The sequence below is a fragment of the Mus pahari genome, chromosome 9, assembly GCF_900095145.1.
Source record: "Mus pahari chromosome 9, PAHARI_EIJ_v1.1, whole genome shotgun sequence".
Taxonomy (NCBI): Eukaryota; Metazoa; Chordata; class Mammalia; order Rodentia; family Muridae; genus Mus; species Mus pahari.
In genome coordinates, this window is record NC_034598.1 from 5,843,966 (window position 1) to 5,863,072 (window position 19,107).

Genomic DNA, 19,107 nt, shown 5'->3' on the forward strand with positions numbered 1-19,107 from the left:
CATTGTCAATCTCTTACTGTTTCTAACTTGTAAATTAAATTATCATAGATATGTATGCATAGGAAAAATTAGTATATACAGGGCCTGGTATGTTGTTTCAGGATTTAGGCGTTTGGGGTGTATCTTTTGTAGGCTAAAGGGGACTATTCCAGACTGAGTAAATTATAAACAGTAGACACTTCTTTATCAGTGTTTAGGAGGCTTGAGAATCCAAGAATAAGGTGCCAGTAGATTCCATGTCTGCCAAGAGCTTCTTCCTCATGGGTTTGGCCTTCTCTGTCTCCTCACATGGTGAGAAAGCAAAGGGGGATGCTTGACCAATGCCACTCCTCAGACCTCTGCCTTCGGGACCTTCCCTTGCTAAGGGCATCTCATTGACAAGTCAGTCTCAGTACATGACACATCAAATCACACAGGCCTCTTAGGGAGAGTGGCTGAGACTTGCTCTTCTGCTTTGAGTCTGTGATACCAAGACCTGTTAGGTTCTGGAGGTCCTGATTCAGTGTGCCAACAGGACAGGAGACATGCCCAGGGAGGATGCCACCAAAAGAGAAGGGCCATCTAGACAGGTAGCAAGAGGAACCAGGGCTTGGTGGGGGTGGCAGAGGTGAGGCTGAGTCTGTGCACCTGCCTGTGCTGGCTTCCATCCTGAACTGAAGCAGCCAAGCAGAGCAGGAGAGACTCAGCATGCCATGGCCCTCTGCCTCATCGAGTGGCTGCTTAGCTGGAACCAGTGCATTGCCACTGCCTGTCCATCTGAAGGAGACCGAAGGAAGTGTTGAGAAGTTTCTGCTTCTGTGTCTAACACCCAGTGTGTGTCAGGACCAAGGTCAGTACTCGGGAAGGTTGAGAAGCCGGAGTAAATGTCCAGGGCAGGACAGATATACTGGAGGAGTGAACACTCCTCTATGGGGACTCAGGCAGCCTATGATTGGTGCTCAGGACCCTTTGAACAAGGGTCATTCTCAAAGGACAATATGAGGGTGGCTATCTCCCTTTATACATGGTGGGCCACTACAATTCACTCTGACTTCTCATAATTGTAAGTAAAGCTTTAAAAATGAAAAGACCAGGTTTGTTTAAAAAAAAAAATCCTTTCTTCCCCTTTTATTCCATGAATTAATGCTGAGCATCATCTCTGGTTTGATTTAGTTTTATGGGAGTGGAGAAAACTACTTTTACTTGATATGTGCAAAGTTGCCAAGTGTTATAAACTATATTCTTAGGACCATTTCCCTCAAACTCATATGCTGAAATCTCATACCTATTTCATACAATTGCATTAGGGGATAGGGCCTTTGGAAGGCAACTACATTGTGGCAACAAGACCTCATGGATAGGATTAGCACCCCTGTTAAAGGGAGCAGAGACCATCCCAGGCTCCTCTACTGAATGAGACAGAGCAAGAAGGACATTCATAAACCAGAAAGCAGGCTTTCCACCAATATACAATATACTTCTAGTGTCTTGGACTTCTAGCCTGCCAACCTTTAAGAAATAAAAGCTTATGATTTAAGCCACCTGCTCTCTGGTATTCTGTTATAGCAACCCTGAGGTAGTTTAAATGAGAATAGCCCCATAGGTTCATCATATACTTGAATATTTGGTGCCTGTCTGTGGGGCAGTGGGCTGTGCACAGAAAGCCTGGTCTCCAGCTGAGCTGAGGTCTTGAACCCTGGTGGGACCCGGTGGTGGTAATTCCCGCCTACATAGGAAGGAAGGCGTTTGATCATGTCTCCCGGACCCCTGGCTCCTGTCGAAGTTACCACCCCCCACAAGAAAGACTCCTGGCTTTCAGTCACACAGACAATGTCACAAGCTTCTGGCCTTCTGTCTAGACTCCCCTCCACAGTGACCTAGCAACAGGAAGATAACAATCCCACTATAAGAGGGGCTGCTTGGCCCCTCCTTACTCTCTAAGCTTTTACCTCTCTCTCTCTCTCTCTCTCTCTCTCTCTCTCTCTCTCTAAGCCTTCACCTTTCTTACTCTCTAACTCTCTTTCTCTCTCTCTTTCCCTTCCCCCTTCTCTCCTCTTAGCCATGGCTGCTTTCTCTCTCTCTCTCTCTCTCTCTCTCTCTCTCTCTCTCTCTTTCCCCATGCCTTTCTACAATAAAGCTCTAAAACCATAGACTGTCTCTGTTCATCATGGCCCAGACTAAAGACACTTGCCTGCGTGAGAGCCACCTAGCACCCACTTTCCCCCTGCCCTCATCCCTTATCTCCAGGGCCTAGTGCTGCCCCCGGGCCCTTATTCTGTTCTCAGCTCCTCTGCTGTATCCAGCGTGGGATGCCAGAGACCGAGAACCTGGTACCAGGGGCTGCCCCTTGTCCACCCCCCTACCCCTGCCGTGTGGGGTCAGTGACTTCACACAGCCAGATGCCCACCGGGGGCCACGTGGAAAGTGTCTGGCAGTCCTCCCACGACTGCCTGCCCAGAGCACTGGAACTCTGGCAGGACATGGGCTCCCTCTCCTACTCCCCTCTTCTCCTACACCCACAGCCCCACACCCATCATGAACTGTTTGGGAATGCTTAGGAGATATGGCTTCATCAGAGAAGGTTTGTCACTGGGGGCGGGGGTAAGGTGGGCAAAAGAGTTGTACAGTATTAGTTAGGGCTCTGGATTCACAAAACTTATGGAATGAATTTCTTGCTCACATATGTATATGTATATAATATATATGTATATAATATATATATATATAATATATATGTATATGTATATATGGATAGATAGATATACATACATACAGATACACATACACCACACACGCATATATAGTGGTGGTTTGAATATGCTTGGCTCATGGCCTTGTTGGAATAAGTGTGACCTTATGTGTGACCTTGTTGTAGGAAATGTGTCACTATGGAAGTGGGCTTTGAAAGCCTCCTCCTGGCTGCCTCTATCTCCGGATCAAGATATAGAACTCTCAGCTCCTTCTTTAACACCATGTCTGCCTAAATACTTCCATGCTTCCTGTCATGGTAAAAATGTGCTGAACCTCTGAACCTGTAAGCCAGCCCCAGTAAAATGTTGTCCTTTATAAGAGTTGCTTTGGTCATGGTGTCTCTTCACAGCAATAAAACCCTAAGACAGAAGTTGGTACCAGTGACTGAAGTATTGCTGTGATAGGTTTCACCATGTTTTTGTTTGGAGGAATGTGGATTTGAGGACTTCGGAAAGAAGAGTAATACTTTAAGTAGGGCTTAATGGGACATTCTAGTAGGAATATGGAAGATGGTGGTTCTGACGGTGATTTAAACTGTAGAGGCTTGCTGGCTCAAGAGGTTTCAGAGAATTTCAGTATGTTGCCCAGAGACTATTCTTGTGATGTTTTGATGAAGAATATGACTGCTTTTTGCCCTTGTGTTTAGAGTATGCCTGAAGCTAAGGTGAAGAAATTCAGATTAATTGCATTGACAAAGGAAGTCTCAGAAAAGCCCAGCACAGACTCTGTTCTCTGGTGTACTCCCATGAAGAACATTTTGATCAAGCATAGCAAGCTTAGAAAGGAAAAATAAAAATTTTATGATTCAAGTAAAAAAGAAGTTCCAGGAAGTGAAATGGAGCTAAATCCCATGTTCAAGGATATTAAAATGGAATTAAGGGAGTGGTGATCTTGGGGTAAGATCCCACCCAGCTAAGTTTATTATTTACGTGTTTGCAGTTGAACAAGAGAGTTATAGCATGTTAGGCATTATTATAAACTGGCTATTGTTTTTTGCCAAGGACTTTCCTCAGCTTGGAGAAGTGTTCCAGAGAGAAGGGGTGTTTGAGAGTGATGTTAAATCATAGGATACAAACTGATGGCATGTGTTTTGCTCAAGATACTTTCCAAAATAGCCTTCTGCCTAAGACAGATCTCTCTTGCTCAAAAAATTCTAAAACTCTCTGGATAGTTCATCTCTTGCAGGCCAAAAGCCCAGTCTTTTATTTATATATTAATTCAGTAATTTACTCCAGGTTCCTTTTTGATTATTCCATGAATCAGCATTTCTTGACTCTAGCCCTCTGATTCTTAGAAAAAGACAGCAAGCACATTTAAAAAAAAAAAAATTGCAAATGAATTCAGAAATCTGCTTCCCTTTGTAAGCACAGACAATAAACTTAGCTGGGTATGATCGTGTACTGAAATTACCATTCCTACCACATCAAGGCCCAAATTCACTCTGTCCCATGCTGCCCTTGAACTTAGGAATCTGCCTGCCTTTGTATCTTTCTGACAAGCTGGCCCATAGTACAGCTGCCTCTGTTCTTTTAGGTTCATGAAGTCCCTTCTATAATTCATCCTTACATCTTGCATAGTTGAGAAATTAGATATTTTTGAACTCATGTTTTCAGAGTTCTTTCCTACAGCCTTAAGGGCTATCCAGAAGATCTCAGAATTTACCATTTTTACTAAGAACATAAACACACCCTTCCCTCCCAGATTCATGCTGTCTCTAATTGTCATGAAGTCATTAACCCTGGCACAGAGGACTTTCCCCAACAACCTTGGCAGGGAGAATATTTCCTGACAGAGGAATATGCATATCTATCTATCTATCTATCTATCTATCTATCTATCTCCCATACCCAGCAATTGTCAACACTTGTGGAGTCCCACTGGTTCTGTTCCAGGGGCAGGAAACCATGCCACACCATCCCTTCTACATGGCCAAGCACAAATCAACAGTTTTCATTTGGACTTTTAATCTGGAACAAACTACAATTCAGAAGTGGAACACATACCTGTGACCCAGATCTTGAGGGTGAAAGACACAGGCTTTTGATTAAGAACTTGAAGCATGGTGTCAGTGAAAAGCTTAGGCCAGGCATGGTGGTAGTATACGTCTTTAATCCCAGGAGACAAAAGCAAGCAGATCTCTGAGCTCAAGGCCAACCTGGGACAGAGAAAGTTTCAAGTAGAGAAAACCTCCAGGCTTGATGGTACATGCCTTTAATCTCAGAACTCAGGAGACAGAAGCATGCAGTTAAGTTCAGCCTACAGAGCAAGTTCCAGGAAAGCCAAGCTTAGGCAGTGAAAGAGTTGGAAAACAGAAAGCTGGTGATGATGTAATAGAACAAGAGGGGTATGTTCAAGCCCCAGCAACCAGGAGAGTTTGGCAGCTTCAGCCATGTGACTCTGGCTTTAAAGTCAAGAATAGAAGGGACTACTAGGACAATTGATGCTGGTTAGCTGGAGCTAAGAAAGTAGCAGCGATTAAGAAGAGACCAGCATCATGAAGGTAAAATCTTCTGGGAAGTGTTTTCTGAGACCACAAAGAAGCTCTGTTCCAGAAATGACCAATGTTGTACTTCATGCTGCAGCTGGACTTGATAATGTGTTTAGTCACCAAAGTGGTACTGGTTTTGAAGACATAAAGGGAACACAGAGAACAGTTGAGACTTGGCACTGTGAGAGGCCAGGAAAGGCCACTGGTGAAAGTGCAGCCTCAGTTGTCAGTTGCAGTTGACAGTCCAGGAATGAAGTTGAGGCTTGGCATCATGATTGGAGCCTCTTGATAAAGCCCAGTTTCACTGGAAAATTCCAGAGTACTGGAGATGCCAGTTGCAGAGAATGACCACCACAAACAGAAGCAGCAACAGAGGGGAGTCAGTCAGAGCCTAGAGTGCTACGGAGGACAGAGCTGGAGAAGTGATCCAAGTCCTTTGGAGGAGCCCAGAAGATCATGTGTGGATACCAGACACTGGAACAAGAAACTGTGAAGTTGAAATTGCTTTGGATACCCTAGGATGTTAGAAGTGCCAGAGCTGTCAGACACTAGTCAAAGAAAGACGATAACAGGGAGTGTAACCAGCCCAAGAGAAATAAGTTTGTTGTAGTCAATCAAGTCAAAAGGAGTTGGACATTAGACATGGAAATGCAGACTTTGGAGTTTGCCCAGATGGTTTGTGATCTTGCTTTGGTCCAGAGCTGCAAACGGATCTCAATTGGGTCCTTGATCCACAGGAAAACAGGGTTCCGGTACAGGTGGGCCAGGGGTTGGCATGGATGACAAACAAATATGAACACAAGGGAGTGTGGTATCTGAATGCAATTTGTCAAATTGAGCATCAGACTTTTAATACAGAAAGAAATAGGGAAGTTAGGTGACACATTGGCAAGGTACAATGAGGGCACCAGATGCTTAATGACTCTTACACAAAACAGAGGAATGCAAACATAAAGACTGGCAGGAACTGGGCAATAAAACAACTGAGACAAAGTCAGCTCTATCTAAGGCTATATTCTTAGAAGCCAGGTGTGACATCTTTACACTCCCAGGGCAAGGGCTTTCACGCCCAAGCCATAGTTCTAATTAGGGAGTTCTACTCTAGCTAACCTTCTCATGAATAATGCAATATTCTACTTCCCAAACCATTGTAAATTCCTGTATATGTAAGTGGCTCGGCTTTTATTCTAAGTGATTGTGTGTGGGGACTTTCTACTAATAAGTAATGGAGTCTGCCATATATAAGTATAATAAGAATTCTAAATTTACTTTGCTAAGCTTGCCCTGAGATTTCTAACTCTATGTAGTAGATAGTAATGCCTGATTTCTTTCACTATCTCTCTTATAATACTAGAGGCAATTCTGAATGTTACTGAATAGGTAACATTCTTACTGAATTCCAAGCCCAGGGTCGGCTCAGGGACTACCTAGGGTATTAGTAAAGGCCAGGAAGCAAAGTTCAAATTTGCTTAGGTATTTGTCAAGCCATTGCTTAGAGGCACCTATAATAAAACAATACTGAAAAAAAGCACACAGATCCATTCTCAAGGACAAGTTTGGAGCATTCGTTATACGAGATACCATGGTTCCAGGAGACTAAATTTCCGTGAACTTTTCGCCTCAGGACTGCGTCCAAGTTTCTAGTCCTGTCACACGTGACACTACTGGAGTGGATGTAGTAGTCCAGTATTTCCTATGATGTTTTGTAATGGTAATGTATATCTTGTGTTATAATATATTGGAAGTATATGATCTGCTTTTTAAATTAGATTTTATAGGGGATTACAGTAAAGAGATTGCTTGAATCTCAGAAGACACTTGGAACTTTTAAATGTTGATACTGTACTAGACTATGGGGACTTTTGAAATTAGACTAAATATATTTTGTGATGTTATGGCTAGGTATGACCCCCATAGCCTACAGGTGCCAGGGAGTGGAATGTGGTGATTTGAATATACTTGGACCATGAGAAGTGGCATTATTAGGAGGCATGACCTTGTTGGAGCAGGATGTGGTCTTGTTGGAGGAAGTGTGTCATGTGAAAGTGGGCTTTGAGTGCCTCTTTCTGACTGGCTGTGGAAGATGGAGTTTCCTTCTTGCTACCTTTGGGTCAAGATGTAGAACTCTCAGCTCCTTCTCCAGCACCATGTCTACCTGGACACTGCCATGCTTCTTGCATTATGACAATGGACTGAACCTCTGAACCTGTAAGCCAGCCCCAATTAAAAATTGTCCTTTATGAAAGTTGCCTTGGCCATGGTGTTTCTTCACAGCAAATAAAACTCACATACACACAAATAAGAACACACACACACACACACACACACACACACACACGACTCACAGGCTGCAGTCCAGCTAATCCAACCATAGCTAGCTGTGAATGGAAAGTAGTTGCTCATTCCCACAAGGCTGGGTATTTCAGTTGGTCTTCTGGATATGTTAAAGTTCTGAAGAAGTATGTTCCAATGGAAATGAAGGAATGGTTGTGTGAGCAAGGCAGGTAAAAAGCAAAAATCTTCCTTCTTCCATGTCCTTATATTGGCTTCCAGAAGAAGGTATGGCCCAGATTAAAGATGTCTTCCCACCTCAAGTCCAGATCAAAAACCTGTGTCTTCCCATCTCAAAATCTGAATCAGAGGCGAAGTGAACTCACTGGCTTTCAACAAAGCAGAAAAATCTCTCAATCTCTCACCGGTGTGCCCTCCATTTCTGGATTATAGTTCTGTGGTGGTTTGAATATGCTTGGCCCAGGGAGTGGCACTATTAGGAAGTTGGCCTTGTTGGAGTGGGTATAGCCTTGTTGGAGGAAGTGTGAACTTTAAGATCACACAAGCTTTAAAATTCTTTTCCTAGCTGCCTGGAAGCCAGTCTTCTCCTGTCTGCCTTTGGAACAAGATACAGAACTCTCAGCACCAAAGTCTTTCATATTCCTACAAGGATGGCCCATTCAGTCCCACTTAAAGCACTCCATTGCATTCCAAATCCAAAGTCCCAAAATCCACATTCTTCCAAACAAAAGCAGGTCAGGCCTATCACAGTGATACCCCAGTCCCTGCTACCAACGTAGGGTTTTATTGATGTGAAGAGACATTGTATCCAAGGCTGACTTATAGGTTCAGAGGTTCAGTACATTATCATCAGTGGAAGAATTGCATCACGCAAGTGGACTTGGGGCTAGAGAGCCAAAATCTTGATCTGAAGGTAGCCAGGAGGGTCTCTTCCATACTGGGCAGAGCCTGTGCATAGGAGGCAGTGACATATGACATACTTCCTCCAACAAGGTCACACCAACTCCAATAAGGCAATATATCTTAATATTGTCACTCCATATGGCCGCCGATCATTCAAACCACCACATAGTCTAACTTTCTGAAACAGTAATGCCTAATTAAATACTTTCTTTTCTGAGTTGCCTTGGTGATGGTATCTTCTCATAGTAACAGAAAGGCAACCAAGACAAGCCCTAGAACTTGGCAAACATAAATCCTTTTGGATTTTTTTTTGTTTTGTTTTTGTTTTGTTTTGTTTTTCAAGACAGGGTTTCTCTGTAGCCCTGGCTGTCCTGGAACTCCCAGCACTTAAGAGGCAGAGGCAGGCGATCTCTGTGTTTAAGGCCAGCCTGGTTTACAGAATGACTTCTGGACGTTTTAACTCAGTGTGAGACGGCTGACCCGTGTCTTCACACCACGACCTGCTACTTTTGACTTTGACACCAGCGATCCATGTGTAAACACAGACCCAAGTGACTGGCAGCCCTGGCCTTACCTGTTTACTGCTTCCTTCCTTCCCCTCTTGAGTGTTGTCAAGAGTTGCATAGAAAGGGAACTACCTCAGCTGCACTCAAGCTTGTAAGAAGCAGTCCAGAGTCAGGCAGCCGAGGAGGAAGGCCACCTACGTCGAGACAGCTCTGTCTGCTCCACAATTAGCTATGTGCCCTTCTAGAAGCTACCGGGTGTCTCTGAGTGTTGTGTTCCTCGAAGGCACAGAGCGAATGGCAGCTTCTGCACCTCTCCGGTCTGCTCGAAGGGTTCTAGGTGTGCAAAGTTCCCCAGGGAAGAGCTGCTCCCTGGAGATTACACAGAACATCCAGACAGCAGTGGATAGCATCTGGGAACCTGAGGTGTTTATGTCCCAGTCCTCAGGCATGGCCTCTGTCATTCCTCTTTCAGGCTAAGCTTGCCAGGCATGCGCAGACAGAAGTTTCTCGGTGCAGGAGACTCTATAAACAGTTTACATCCTTGGGCTGCTTTCCAGGAGGGGCCCAGCAGAGAATCTGAGCAAGGAGCTGTTATCCCATTCCCCAAGCTCAGGATGGATTCAGAGAGGAGGGGTGCCCAGCAACCTCAGACAAGCCTTAGGCTTGCTGCTTTTCCTACACCTCTCATTGGGTGGAGACTGGCTGTCCTGACTTCTCATGGAAAGGGTTCCAAAGGCAGAGGTTTCCAGAAACTACTATGAGGCTCATCTCAGCCCATTTAAGGACAGCTATGAGAAATGAGTTCATCTTCTCTCCTCCACCTCCCCTCCCCTCCCCTCCCCTCCCCTCCCATTGCCTTTCTTTCCTGTTCTCATTTCAATGCCGACAGCTGCCCCTCCCCAATTACCCTGTTTCAACCACTCCACAAAGAGTGTTGTTTTCCCCCAACCCCTAAGATCTAATAATAATGTTCAAGGCAGAAAGTTTAAGGCTGAGCTAATAAATATGGGACTATCAGGCCTGTGCTACAAGGCTCAGCTACAGGCATTTCTGACGTGATGATCCAGCAGGTATACAGTGACTGCTTACAATGTCACGGGCAGTGTTCTACATGCTGGGGACATCTCTCTCTCTCTCTCACCATAAATATATTGTCAAGAATAATGTTTTATTAAATAATTTCTCAGAGCCACTTTCCCATGTTAATTTGTACAAATAATAAATACAAATATTCATTGTTTTAACAGCTAAGTAGTACTTCATTGTAAGAACACACCACAATGTATACCACTTGATTATAAAGTTTTAAAAACAAGCCACATTCCCTTTGTTCATAATGTGTGGCACAACTTTAAGTGTAATACTTGGACAGACCTGGGGCAACCTGATTGAGGACATTCTGGGCGATGTGTCTGTGGGAGAGGGGGGAGTTCACACCGGGACTGGCTCCCATCACCCTCCAGTGCTTTGGAAATAACCTGGATTTATATTACCCACACATAGCACAGTGCCATTGTTTTGCCTCCAGGATCCCAGTCTGTATAAATTCTGCAGTGTACTGAATAAACAAAGGGAAAAGAAAGAAATAAACTTATGATTGTGAAATGAGAGCCAGGCAGTGGTGGCACATGCCTTTAATCCCAGCATTGGGAGGCAGAGGAAGGTGGATTTCTGAGTTCGAGGCCAGCCTCCTCTACAGAGTGAGTTCCAGGACAGCCAGGGCTACACAGAGAAACCCTGTCTGGAAAACAAAAACAAACAAACAAACAAAAAGCAAAACAAAACAAACAAAAACCCTAAAACCCAAAGATTGTGAAATGAGAAGCAAGAGGGGTGTATGTGTGTGTGTAATACAGTCCTGCACAGGGCTGTAGGAAGTGAATCCTTTGCCCCTTAGTTATAGGCAGCAAATCTGTTTTAGTGAGTTAAAGACACAGTTAAAAGTTCTTGCTTCATATTCCCTCCCATTATCAGGCCCAGGCTCGTTTGAAGCTGCTCAAGAATAAGCAGTGTGAATACGGCAAGTTCAGTCTCCGCGAGACACCTTCTCAGGCGCTGCAGTAACCCAGAAGCCCGGGGCATTCCTCACAGTTTCTTATCTGTGTGGTAGAAGCAGGATGCAGCCTAATTGGTTGCTGGTTCTCTCTGGTAAACGCAGGAGGTTTCTGTTTTAAGAAATAAAGTGACTTCTCAGCGGTTGATTCACTGCCCCACGGGGAGCCGGCCGGCGAGCAGAGGCTTCCTCTCCGTAGAGATTTGCATACAGCATCCACTTCCTGCTCGAGAGCCTGCTCCACCACCTACCTGGGACTGGAGAGGGCGAGGGAGGTCTGAGCGGCCCAAGGTGGATCCCGGAGAGCAGAGCCAGCGACCACCCCCTGGGCCGTCTGTCGGTGGCGATCTTAGGTAAGTGAACTCACTGGTGCCTGGCTGCTCTGACCTCTTTAACCACTGGCCGCCTTTCCAGTCCACTGGCTCCTCCGCTGCCAGAAGGTCCTGATCTCACCTCCCTCCGCCCTCATGCCCTCATGCCCCCACCTTTACCTTGTTCATCTGGAGGCCAGTTTGAGCTGAGACTGTGGCAGAGTTCCTGCAGGAATGTGGCGCCGGTTTAGGGTTTCTCTCGGGCAGGCCTGGCTGAGCTTAACTCTGTAAGGAGAGGCACACGGCATTACGAGCTGCCGGCCGGGTTGGAGTTTTCAGTACTCATAGTCAGCCATCAAGAAATCAAGGTACTTAGTTCAAAGGCCAGCCTGGGTGACGTAGCAAGAACCTGTCTTTAAAAACTGTTTCTCCGAGGAGGGAGCCATGGTAGAAAGGATTCAGTACTTGGCTTTCAGCCCAAGACACATCAGTGACAGCGGGAAGGCCAACTCCCAGTTTTTCTCTAATTCAAGCTGGGGGGAAATACCAACCTCACATTCTTGGGTCAGAAAGTGCTCGACGCCCCCACCCCCACACTGCCACACCCCCTCAGGCCTCCATTTCCCTTAGCCAGTGGTTTGCTGGGTCTGGATGGTGCTGGGGAGGCCAGGGAAGAAACACTGGATCTCCGAAGCGGCCTTCTCTGAACTTCCTAGTTCACAGCGGCCTCGTAGACCACAGAGACTTTTTCTAAGGGTGTTGTGGGAAGAAACCAAATTAATAATTGAAAAAAGCAGAAAACTTGCTTTCAAATTCTCCCTCCTCTTTGTGTGGGTGCATCTCTTAGGCAATTCACTTTGGCTCCCGGAAGCCTGGATTTCTTCATCCACAAAGTGTGTGTGTGTGTGTACACGTATGTGTGTGCACTCACACACTAACATGATTATGTCTAAATTCCTTTCTAAGAAAACAAGGCCAGAGCAGTCCCAGAAGGGTACTACCATAATGGGTGGTCTCTAAAACTTGTTTTCTTTACTGATTATTACACATGTATATTTTACCCCTGCTATAAGTGCATTAGGAAGACCTTTGCTTCTATTTTTCCAGCCCCCAGAACCTGGCATGTCATCAGACTCTGTAGAGGTACTCAATCTCGCACGTAAACTTTGAAAAAAAGTTTGTTTTTTTTTTTGTTTTTTTGTTTTTTTCAATTTCCCTCATCTGCTTTCCAGGCCGAAGGTAAAGCAGCTGTCAGGGCAGGCAGCCTGTGGTGGGGTGGTGGGGGTGGGGTCTCAGCCGCAGCTCTGCAGGAGAGCAGCCTAGAATCCAGCCATCATTTCTGGCTTTAACCACGTAGGGGGAAATGGGGTTTCTTGAATTTAGCTCATGTCCCATGTGTTTGCTGAGAGTCAAGGCAGGCTCCAGAGCTGGCAGATGATCGTGCTGCAGAGGCCAGGAGCTGGATCAGAAGGCCCTCCAGGCCCCAGCGTCCGTGTGTGGGCTTTTAATGGGAGGGGAAAGGGAACGGAGAAACCATTGCAGCACCATGTAAGGCTGGGGATTATGATTAGAGTCATTACTGGCTAGCAGATACACTGGGTTCTTAACCTTTTCCAAACCACTGCTTTAAGAAACGTTATTTTTGTTTCTTTTGAGCAATTACTTACTGTCAACACAGTTCCAGGAGCTTTGGGTCTTGTGCTAAGCTCTCTCTGTAGGGAGTCCGGGCTCTGGTCTATAACCTCATGGCCTATACAAGACATTTCTCTGTATTCTGGAATAAGGGCACGCTTGCTTGTGGTGAGCTCCTGATTCCTAGTTCAAATCCTGAAGTGTTATCATCTCAGAGGGCGGTAGCAGCACTTTGACGGTAGAAGCTCCACCGCAGCCACTCTTAATCTGGTGCCGTTCTCCCAAGTCATTCCACACAGGACAAGTGTGAGGTGGCGGATGATGCGGCCATTCTGACAGGTTCTCTTTGTGGGGTCGCCTTAAGCAGGAGGGAGGGCAAGACATCGTGGCAGGATACTGAAGGACAAGAGAGCTTAGTGATTCTCAGAGGGCCCGAAGACACACTGTGTTCAAGCCTGCATGTCCCTGGATGAAGGGGCTAGTGACTTTCAGATACACTGAAAATTAAGAGAAGAAAGTCCTATTTTCAGGCATCAGCAAGACACACTACAGTGGCATAGTTTGTCTAAATTAAATCAACGTCTTACTTGTTGCAGAATGGAAATCTCAGATCCTGAATTCAAATAATTTTCTGCAGCAGGCAATTTTAGATTAGCTTTAAAAAACATATCTGTATGAACTGTAGGCAACTGCTCTAGGAAAGGACACAGGTGGAGGTGTGGTCAACTTCCAGGTCCTTCCATAGCCAAGGAAATGACCCTTAAACTTTGAGCCTCTTTATCAAAATAGTCCAGCTGAGCTTCCACAAGGAGTATCGGATGGCTGGGATCTAGAAGCTACCCTCCAGGCCTCTCCTATTTCTTCTCAATGTTCTGTCTCCCAGATATTTTCAGTCACGAAACAGGGTTTCCTCTCCCCGCTCCCCTCCAGTGTCCCTTGTCTCCTGCCCAGCTTGCCTCCCAGAGCCCATGTGTACTCCAGACTCGGTGCTCTGCCCACCCTTCTGTGTACAGGTGTGCACACAGGTGTGTGCTGTGTGCAGGTGTGTGCTGCAGGTGTGCCCCCAGGCCTTCTTGGAGACAGACCATAGACTAGAAAGCAGCCAAGGAAGGGTGGACTTCCAGCCAGTGGCCGCCCTTAGCATGCTGCCACTTTTGGCTTGATTCCCTCATGGCATTGCTGAAGGCAAGATATTTGGGTAGGTGGGAGACCCTCACACAGCCTGTTCCCCTTTAACAGCCGGCAGACCCAATCTGCATGGGGTCTTGACAACTCCCTCAGCAATGAAGGACGCCTGGCTCTTCTGCCGTGGTGGAACCCTGTGTTCCTCTCAGGCCTAATGCCCATCTCTGAGTCATCTGTCTCGACATCCTGGTCACTGGCCCACCCTACACCTGCATGCCTCTCCCCTGTGATCCTTCCTGTACCTGCAATGCACACAGATTACAAGGTCTTTCTCCCATAGTGGTAACAATCCCAGGCTTTTTCCTCTCTTCCATCCCCCTCCTGTCCCTTCCGCTTCACTCTGTGGCCTGAACTGAGATAGGAATCACAAACAGGTGCATTAGAAAGGGCCACCTTATGTGAAGCAGGCAGGCAGGCAGGCAGGCAGATGGACAGAAAGACAATGGCAACGAAAGCTCCTGAGCTGGCTTGAAGTTGCTTCTCTCCATATTTTTATTACCAGCTTTCAATGTGGTAGGTGGTCTGTTCCCAGAAGTCTCCCTCCCCCTTTCAAGTTCAGCACTAAGTCCCAAGTCCACTTTGCACGTCAGAGTATCATGACTGCCCTCAGCCTGTTGTGAGTCATCTTCGTAAGGTCCAGCAAATGTTCCCTTGTTTCCAAGGCTCACACCACCTCACATTCACCTCTGGTGAATCATCGTAAAGGAACAGCTTCTCTCTCGGGCAAATTCTGCAAGTAAGCTTGGAAGTGTTTGCTCACTGGGGTTTGGAATCACTCAGGTGAGCCAGACAGTTCGCTCCAAACTAATCTACTACTAAGGAAGCCAATCAGATGGCAATGTGCATACATTTGGGCAGCAGACAAAGACATTTACAGATGGTTTCAAAGATCTGTGATTAGACACACTAAAAAAACTGTTAGTCTTTGGGACCAGGGAGATGACTTGGCTTGTAAAGTTACTGCCACCAAGCCTGACAACCTGAGCCTGATCCTAGGAATCCACATGGTGTAAATGGACGACAGATTCCTGTCCAATTCATTGTCTTCCTGCCTATACATGGGCGCCATGGTATCTCAGTGCAGCATATAAACAATCAATAAATGTAAGAAGAAAATTCAAGTTATTCTCTGGAGAGTAAAACATACCTTGAGAATCTATGACTGAACATATCTGATCCAGGTCTGGTGGAGTGTGGTGCATGCCTTTAGTCCCAGCACTTGGGAGGCAGAAGCAGGCAGCTCTCTCAGAGGCCAGCCTAGTGTGCAGAGTGACTTCCTGGACAGCCAGGGCTACACAGATGAAACCCTGTCTTGAAAAACCAAAAGAAAAGAAAAGACAAGAAAAGAAAACATCCAAATTAGAGTTTAGGATCCTCCCAGTTTTTAATGCATGTATTATTAACGCATGTTTTTATTTCTTATGCTCACCTGGAAGATTCATGCTGTTGTACGCCTCTTCAACTCTATCAGTAACTCAGACAGTATTTAAAAAAAAAAAAAAAAAAGTTCAGGCCTAGGAAGATGTCTCTGTGGGGTAAAGTGCTTGCTGCCCAAGTTCAGGTTTGGAGTTCAGACCCACAGAGAGCACCAGAGAGCCAAGTGGGCGTGGCAGCCCTCCTGAAATCGCCAGTGCTTGGGAGACAGAGCCAGGGAATCCTAAGAGTGAATTGGCTAGCTGAACTACCCACAGTGTTGAGGTGGGAAGACACCTTGCCTCAATATATAAGGTGGAGTGTAAAGGAAGAAGACACAGTGTGGGACTCAGGCCGCCACACGAGCGCACCTGCAGTGGAGGACACTTGGTGTGGCTCTCGGGCCTCCAAAAGCAATCTAGCGTGTGCACATATATCCCGTACCCCCATCAAACAAGTGCGCAGACACACAATCCTTTCAATCCTCCTATATCGTGGTACACACCTATAATCTCAGCATGTAGGAGGTGAAGGCAGGAGGCTCAGGGTTTCAGGGCCGGGCTAGGATCCATGAAACACATCCAACCCGATGGCGATCAGCTGGTCTTGATGACGTAGGAGCTGTCGTGCGGTCTGTGAGTTAGGAAGGCTGCTCACGCCTGCCCTTCCTGTCCCTGGCTGTACTGTTTGTCTTCTTTCAGGGACACAATGCCTTCATGAAGTCCCACCCGTCCTTGCCTCAGCGATGTCACCTTTCCAGCTGCACTGCCCGCATTTATCATCAGCCTTTGTTTGTGCTCTGTCAACCAGGTTTCAATTTATTTTGAATTCAGTTTATGATTAAAATTTAATGAGATCCAATCAAGTGCTTTTTTCCAAATCAAGCTGCCTCTGCAGTCTGATGGCAGCCTCCATTGTAACTGCTTGAGGCAAAGACAACCTGGCTTCCTCCTATGGCTTTACCGAGCACTAGAGGGGTGTGTCCAACCCTTCAGATCAAGGTGAACACTCTGAATCCTGCCCTCCCAAATAAACAGCCTCAGTGCCGGCTATTCCTTCCACAGGCTCTAGGGCTGAACTGCTACTGGCCATAGGACCTGCCTGTACCTCAATTTCCCCATTATAAAACAGAACCAACAGCTGGGCATGGTGGCGCACGCCTTTAATCCCAGCAGCAGAGGCAGGCGGATTTCCAGCCTGGTCCAGGAAGTTCCAGAGCAGCCACGAATACATAGTGAGACCCTCTCTCAAAAAGAGAAAAGAGGAGTCCAAATATAGGAGCTGGAAACCCAGCAAGTGCAGCTCTCCGCCCATAGTGGGTGAGGGAGGCTGGGCCAAGACTGCTGTCTTTAAAGTCAGGGCAGAGGGCGTGTGAACTCAGCCGCGTGCTTAACTGTGCCAGTTCACCATGGCAGCTGTTCAGTATCTAGCCTCTGTGTGCAGCTCAGGCCCAGCCCCAGCAGGCACTACAGTTTTGGTTGTTTATGGGCTTTGTATTCTAAGGTGTTTACTCTCTCCTGAAAGTAGAGGTGGGCATTATGGTTGGCACTGGTTCTAACCTTTGTGAGCGTCAGGCCAGTGATGGAATCTTCCCTTTACATTTCTGACAGAGAGATAGATACACGCCCCATACTCGGGACAAATTAGAAAAGATGCAGGCTCCCTCCCCAGAGATAACCCAAACTCTCCTTTCGAGATGACATGCACACATGTAATCTTACCATCACACAGAGCCATGTGGCACACTGTCTGTTACCTAATACGTTTGGAGCTATCTCTACTTCAGTACATGTGGAGCTTGTTTGGTTAAGGGTGGACTGTTCATTGTCTAGATACACAGCACTTTTAAAACCCAGAGCCATTCTGTTTTAACTCTTTGCTCGTTGCTATCTTTATAGACTCCACTCGGAACAATGTGCACACTTCTCTGTGGAGGAGAGTCTTAGAAGTAAAATTACTCTCTCAAAGGCCACAGACTTTTACAATTCTGATAGTAATTTCATTCCTCCTGGCAAAGCAAAGGAGAGTCTGTTTACCTGAGGCACTTAAGAATCAGACAAAGAAGCCCAGCTGCATCATGGTCTATAAGCTGGGGCCTGGGCATCTGCCCTGGGAACTCCAGAGGAGCCCCAGCCAGAACCCCACCTACTCGGTTTCCTTGTGGCCCCTCCCCTTCCTCAGAGTGGGCCGCAATTTAGCAGGCATGTTCTAATTCTCCAGGCGTGACAGTCAAGTCTTGGCTTCCCAGTTTTTCTGAGGGGCCTTAGCAGTGCACACTCCAGGGCTCCCACAGGTTGACCACCAGGCCTTCTGTCCACTCACAGATCAGGGGCTTTCTCCCAAGGTCAAGGCTGGTGAGCAGGGTTTTTCTATGTCAGTCTGGGCTTTCCTTGAGCCAGGGACTGGAGTCCAGGCCACACTAGGGTGAGAGTCACGTGAACAAAACATGGAGCTTGCCTAGAAGAAAACAAGGAAAGTAGAAATAGTTAGCAGAGGTGAAACACTGGGTTGTTTTTAAAAGAATAATATTTTACAACGTTTACTACAGTTAAAAATGAGTCTTTGATAAACCCCACCAATATGTGCAGCTGCTCCCTGGAATAGCCAGGAAGGCTGGGCAGGGCTCACCATGTTCTGTCAGTTCTCAGGAAGGCTGGAGCTGGGAAGTTCCATGTCTACAAATGAGGGCTCTACCAACCCTGCCAGGGCCCATCCCACAACAAAGTACTGCTATGGGTAGACACAATCATGTGTTCAGTCAGCAAACCTTTACTGAGCATCTACTATCGTGGGTCTAGGTGTTGAGTCTTGGTGTATCTAGAAGATGAGAAGCTATCATGAAATTAAACTTTGGAAACAAATGAGATTAAATGTTTCCATTCTATATCTTTGTAGGGTGGTAATAATTGTGAGAGAGGAAGGAGAGATGGAAGCGGATGGAGGCGAGGGAGAGTGCAAACACTTTATGGGGGAGCCCAGGGAGACCTCACTGGAAAGATGGCAGTTGAGGAGGGACCTCTGGGGAGAAAGGAAGTGAGGCACGAAGGTATTTGGAGGGAAGAGTATTCTAAGAGACAGCAATGAGTGCGAAGGCCCTGGGGTAGGATACCCGCGCCTTCCCGTGTGCATTCTCTCTGAGTCGGATCAAGTGGCTGGCAGACAGGACAGTGCTGTCCCGGGCCTTAGGGACCATTTGATAAGCTCTCATCCTCTTTTCTTCAGGACTACTTGTAGACAGTTGAAAAGCAGAACAGTTGTATGAGATTATGCTTGGGGTGGGGCTGCTAGCCTGGGGTAAGGGCCCACTGTGTAGTGACCCACTGAGAGCCTCAAGCACCTGTTGTCATTTTGTCGTCATTACTGTCGCTACAGTCTCACTGCGAGGGTTTTCATCGCCAGGACAGGTTTGTTTACTATCACCTGAGGGGCCATGTCCCCCTTTACAGACCAGTTTTAAGTCACCTGAGATGGTCACACTTGTCATCTGTGATTTTAGCTTTCCTATAGCCCCTGAGCTAAAAGAAGCCAAACCTGCAAGTTTATCTTTTGGTAGGAAGTACTTCCCAGACATCCATATTTGAAAACCCAGAGAAG

At 46.5% G+C, this 19,107-nt stretch overlaps 1 protein-coding gene across 1 annotated transcript in view; it reads left to right on the forward strand.

The window, feature by feature from the left end:
- The first annotated feature begins 11,180 nt into the window (after positions 1-11,180).
- Positions 11,181-19,107, forward strand: part of Traf3ip2 (TRAF3 interacting protein 2) — a 37,129-nt gene continuing 29,202 nt past the window's right edge. The window contains exon 1 of the mRNA XM_021204718.2: positions 11,181-11,325. The gene's annotated coding sequence lies outside the window, so the exon portion shown is untranslated. The remainder of the gene's footprint in view (positions 11,326-19,107) is intronic.